Source organism: Emys orbicularis, chromosome 1 (genome assembly GCF_028017835.1).
Source record: "Emys orbicularis isolate rEmyOrb1 chromosome 1, rEmyOrb1.hap1, whole genome shotgun sequence".
Classification (NCBI taxonomy): domain Eukaryota; kingdom Metazoa; phylum Chordata; order Testudines; family Emydidae; genus Emys; species Emys orbicularis.
In genome coordinates this window covers 1,850,630-1,856,629 of record NC_088683.1, presented here as the reverse complement: position 1 = coordinate 1,856,629, position 6,000 = coordinate 1,850,630, and positions in this window count along the sequence as shown.

Here is a 6,000-nt window from a genome sequence, read left to right as displayed (position 1 = left end):
GGCGACGACGCTCCCAAAGCCCATCCACAGGGGAGTTACTCTGCTCCCCGCTGCAGAGATCACGGCGGTAGGTCTGGGGGACGGGGGCGCTGGATGAAGCTGGGGTTCGCACTGTCGGGGATCAGGGGCTGCAGCAGAATTAGTCACCTGGCAACCCAGCCAGTGCAGCCAGCCGGCCGCAGGCCACCCGCCTGACTGCACCCCCTGCCTGGGCAGGGAGGGCAGCTGGACGGCTCTTAGCCCAGCAGCTCTCTGGCTGCTCAGTGTGTTCATGCCACGGCCACGATCCCCCCTGTGCTGCTGCTCCTCGCCGGGCTCCTGTCCTGCTCCAGCCCTGCTCCTCCTCCTGCTCCTGCTTGTTTCCCAGCCTTGCTCCTGCTCAGTCCTGGCCAACTCAGCAGGGCTGCCCAGAGGGGGGGCAAGTGGGGCAATTTGCCCCAGGCCCTGGGCCTCACAGGGGCCCCCATGAGAGTTTTCGGCGGGTCTTCAGCGGCAGGTCCTTAAGTGCCACTGAACACACCCAGAGTGAGTGAAGGACCCGCTGCCAAAGACCCGGAGCTTCTTCGGCGGTAATTCCTCGGTGAGGGCTCCTTTCGCTCCGGGTATTCGGCGGCAGTTCAGCGTTGGGTCCTTCACTCGCTCTGGTACCCGCCCCCGAAGTGCCCCGAAGACCCAGAGCAGAAGGACCCCCGTCGCCGAAGACCCCAGGCCCCCTGAATCCTCTGGGCGGCTCTGCACATCAGCTTGCTCCTGGTCCCGGCTTCCTTACCCTGACCCTGGGCTCCGGCTCTGACCCTTGATGTGCCTCTTGGGTCCCCTCCTGGCTCTGACCCTCGGCTTGGCTATTAATTCCTAAGTCCGGCTCTGACCCTTGTGTTGGATCCGCTGCCTGCTCCTGCTCCGACCATTAAGCCTGACTGCCCACGGCCCCGCCTCTATCGTGTGTTCCCTTGGGCTGTTTGCTGGGGAGCGAAGCAGAGGCCGTATGTGCCTGGAATGGGCTGCCAGCACCTCAGCCGATGGGAAGGAGCCGGGAATGTTGGCGACAATCCCCTTGTTCTGTCTGTGTGTTCAGGGATTCGGGTGGGTCCTGATCCCCCCCTTCCCTGTCCCTGAAGGGAGTTCTGGGTTATTAATTCCCCAGGGTTTTGTACGGGGCCGTGTCCCTCGGTGGGCAGCTCCTCAGTGGGCAGGTGCAGGGGGAGCTGCCGAGGGGCAGAGGCTGACGCTGCCCCACACTCAGTTGACCCCCCGAGGGGTGAAAGGCTGCGACGTGGCCCAGGAGGTCTCTGTCTCTGGCATTTTATCACGGTGAGAAGTGAGGAGCCAAGAGCCGTCGGGCGTGTTCAGCAAGTGACGACAGCCTGTCGGCTGGAGGGAGCCTCGTGCAGGAGTCTGCGCCGTCACTGCCCCCCGAAACACCAGCCTCTCCCGTGCTCTGGGGCCAGACAGGAGCGGCTGCAGCAGGGTGCGTCTGTGCTGCCCAGCAGTGCTGCCCACGGAGCTCCCCCGACTCCCATCGGTCCCACCGGCGGCATTGCTCTCCGGCTGCCGGCCGGCCAGCAGGGCCAGCAGCACCCACCACGTGCGCCCAGCCCCGAGCTCTCAGAAACGTCCCGTTCAGCCTCGGCAGCTGGGTGTGAGGATTAACAAGCAGGGGTTGGCCGTGACCTGGCTCGGGGGCAAGCAGTGGCACAGCAAGCCCGGAGCAGCAGAGAAGCTGGATGCAGGGGAACCCACCGAGGAACAGCGTGCAGCACCAGCAGCACCAGTAGCAGGAGCCGGGGAGCAGCGTGTGGGGCAGGCTGTGACTGTCAGACACTGCAGCCGGGGGCAGCTCTGTGCAGGGTTTATGGAGCAGCAGCGGCTGGGCAGGGCCCCAGGAAGAGACTCTGACTGAGCCTGGCCTGGAAAGCAGCCTGCATAGGCACAGACTCTGTGGGTGCTCCGGGGCAGGGGCAGGGCTTGGCAACGCATAAGGGGGCACTTCCCCAGATGCTCGGGAGTGGAAGGGGCCGAACCAGCCCCTCCCAGCCACTAGCTCACTGCTCTGCTGCATGGCGGGCTGGCAGATGCCTGAGAGAGCCTGGCTGGGGAGGCGGCTTCTGCTCCCCCTCTGGGCTCGGGTGCCGGGGACAGGGAGTGAGTGAGCCGGAGCTCCCCGACCCCAAACCTCACATTTCCGGCTCACTCACTCCCTGGCAGCCGAGCCGGGCAGGGAGCAGAAGCCGCCTCCCCATCCAGGCTGTGTCAGGCAGCTGCCAGCAACCGTGGGGGGCCAATGTTAGAAGTGGCTCCCTCCTGCTCCCCCCCCGGGCTCCTTCCCTCCAGGGAGGGCAGCAGAATGTGCTGGGGTGGGAGGCAGGTCCAGGGGGAGGACAGAGCCTCCCTCCCCCCCAGGAAAGGTGGGGTGGGGAGAGTGCGGTGGCCCCGGGCTTGACGCAGGGGAGGGTTGGCTGGGAGGGAGATGTGACCTTCCCTTTAGATCATCCCCCCACCCCAGTTTGGGGAGGCACCAGTCATCTAAGGAGCGCCCTTGGGGGAGGGGGAAGAATGGGATGGGAAGAGGTGGAACAGGGGCGGGAAGTGGTAGGGTGGGAGAGCAGGACTGGGGGTAGGGCCTTGGACTGAGCAGGGGTCGAGCACCCCCCGGGAAATCAGGAAGTTGTTGCCTTTGCCAGGCTGTTTGCTGGACTAGAGACTGGACTGGAGAGCCCCTACCCCCCAGCCCCCACCCCCGCCCTGACTCGCCACTGGAATGAACCGCGGTTGCCCACTTTGAGCTGTAAGTGATTAAGCCTCTGTAGCTCGGGGGTATCTGCAACCTCCCTGTTCCCGCCAGCCCCAGTCACTGCCCTTTCCTGAGCCTGTGTCGGGTGGGTATCAGGACCCACTGGGGCTTCCCCTACAGGCCTGGAGCTGAAGCGCCTCTGGCCAGGTGACAACCGCCCCCCCCACTAAGCCCACCCTGAGGACGAATACACACAGAGCGACAGCACTCCCAGGGCTCTGCTGCCCTCGCATTGGTCGCTCTGCCCGTGGGGCTGCCCCTTTCCCCGAGCCCTCGTCGAGACGTCTCGTCTGTGTGGGGCGGGGCTGACTCTCGTGCCGGGCGTGTACGGTGTGAGCACAATGGGCCGGTGTGGTGGGTCCCTGGGCGCTAGTGTAACGAATGTGAATATTAATACCAGCAGTTTATACTCTGCACCGGGCACTGGGGATCGACCCTGTAACTGAAAACACAGGCGGTCACAGCCCCTTTTCACCCCGTTCCCATGGAAATCCTGCTCTAGTGGCACCCCCGCCCCAAACAACAACCTCACTGAGCAGAGACACAGAGCCCAGGGGCCTGGGGAGGGGCTGCCAGAGGCAGAGCGGGCATCGGGTACTCACATGCTGAGGGTTTGAGAGTCCGATCCAGACGGGACTGTTCTTTGTGAAGCTCCACTTCATATAATTGGCCAGAATATTATTTTCTTCAGCACTGTGAAAGGAGGCGAGATGGGCCCCGGGCCAGTGGTGCTGGCAATGAGCCTGGGAGAAGAAAAAACAAAGCTAGTTACCCCCCACCCCCCACTGCAGGGAGCAGCAGGCGCGAGTCCAGCACTGTTCTGGGCCCTGCCTCCCCCGGGCAGCAAGGGCTGTGAGGGGACAGGACCCTGTGTTAGTGCCTCTCCCGTCCCCAGGACCAATGGGAGGAGCAGGTAGAGCCGCCTCCCTCTCTCCATCCCCCTTCACCTTCCCGGCCCCCACCCCGCTCGGCACAGCCACAGCCACCCTGTGCCCTGCTGGCGGCACCGAATCCCTCCCGCGCCAGCTCCTGGGCTATGCTCTGAGCACTGGCCTGCCCTGGGCCATGGCTCTGCCAGACACACCCGCTGTCATGCTGGGAGGGGAGCACAGGTGTGGCTGATGAAGGGCCCTGTGCTGACCCCAGGCACCCGGACTCTGCCAGGCGCTCGGCTTGTGCACATGAGCAATTAGCACCACATGACCTCAGTGCAGCCCTGGCCGAGGGGATTTCCTGGCAGCTCTCACAGGGCCCTACAGCCCGGGCTCCAGCCAAGCCCAGAAGCCTACACAGCAATGAAACTGCCCCGCAGCCCGAGCCCTGTGAGCCTGAGTCGGCGGGCACGGGCCCGCCGCGGATTTTTCTGTACTGTATAGACAGACCCACAGCGGCCTGTTCTCAGCCCAGGGCTATTCAGTCTCTGTCTCAGGGATCTGGGAGACAATACAAAACCAGTGCGGGTGAAGGCTGCCGGTGACAGTGAGATTGCTGGAGCGGTAAATAGAGCCGGACACGTCAGGGCTATGCAGGGATCGGGATCGCACGGAGAGCTGGGCTGACTTGATCCCCATGTGCGATAATACAGCTAAATGCAGGGTCTCACGGCCAGGAACCAAGGCAGCCGGCTGCACTGACAGCCGGGGGATGTAGCCTGGGAGCCGGGACTGAAAAGCACTGAGGGGTCATGGCCACAGCCAGCTGAATGGGAGCTCTCAGTGCCGTGCCGCACAAGAGGACAAGTGTGAGCCTTGAACGTGCAAGCAGAGGCACGGGGCAGTGGGTGAAACTTCCCCTGGGGGAGGCTAGCTCCTGTCCCGCCTGTTCTGCCGACGGCTCTGCCCAGACTCCACCCCTGCTCTGCCCCCAGACCCCACCTGCTGCTGACTCGACGCTCACCCCTTCACCCCACCGCAAGTTCCCTCCTCTCCTTTGGCCTCCTCACCCTCCCTGCCAGACCCCCTGCCCCCATGAGATACCCCCTACCTGCCATGCCGCTGGCTCACCACTCCCCTCCTCACCCTGCTGCTGGCCCCACCGCTGCAAGACCATCCCCCGTTTTCACCCTAAAGCACTAATAAGATTTCCCTGTGGGAACTGAACAGCTATAGATCACTTGCCAGATGGATTCTCCGCTGTGTGGCAGAGTTCGGTGCATACTGTATAGAGAGAGACTTGGTTTTTCAGGCTACCTGCACCAACCTCAACTCTAATCTCCCTTTTTTCAAAAGTGTTTGTCATGGACAGCCTGCATTAAAGCAGTACTTTAATCACCTTTCTTACACAGAATTCCCTGCCAGACTCGCTTACTTAAACTGGGCTTGAATAAAACAACTGGATCAAGAAATAAACTCACTGGCTATGTCTGCTCCTCCTTGAGCGAGGTTAGTGAAAAATACTTCTGCTGGGTGCAGAGAATAAGTCGCATAGCATGGTACCAAGTATCAGAGGGGTAGCTGTGTTAGTCTGTATCCACAAAAACAATGAGGAGTCTGGTGGCACCTTAAAGACTAACAGATTTATCTGGGCATGACCTTTCATGGGTAAGAAACCCCCACCAATTCAGATGCATGGAGAATTATTGACAGGTCACATAGCATGGGAATTACTGACGGGTTGTTTGGAAACAATTTTTAACCCAAATAACACATTTTCCTACAATATAAAAGCCAGATGAATGTGACCAAAGTCTTACTGGGTGTTGGCAAATGCCTGTTTAATGGCTTCATTACCACTTTAATGGCCCGTTAACAGTTTCAGTGATCTGTTACTAGGTCTCTGGAAGGCTATTTCACTTGTGTTAAGTTACTCAGAGCATAAGAACATAAGAATGACCCTACTGGGTCAGACCAAATGTCCATCTAGCCCAGTATCCTGTCTTCCGACAGTGGCCAGTGCCAGGTGCCCCAGAGGGAATGAACAGAACAGGGAATCACCAAGTGATCCATCCCCTGTCGCCCATTCCCAGCTCCTGGCAAACAGAGGCTAGGGACACCATCCCTGCCCATCCTGGCTAAGAGCCATTGATGGACCTATACTCAGGGATCCCCTCCTCTCCTCTCTACACTCCCCCCACTGCTGCTGGCTCACCACTCACATCCTCAAATGCCCCAGAGGGCCCAAGGGGGGGTGAGGAGGAGGAACGGGGTCAGCTGAAGGGAGCTTCGAAGGGGGGTGGAATGGAGAAGAGGAGATGAGAGGAGGAAGACTCA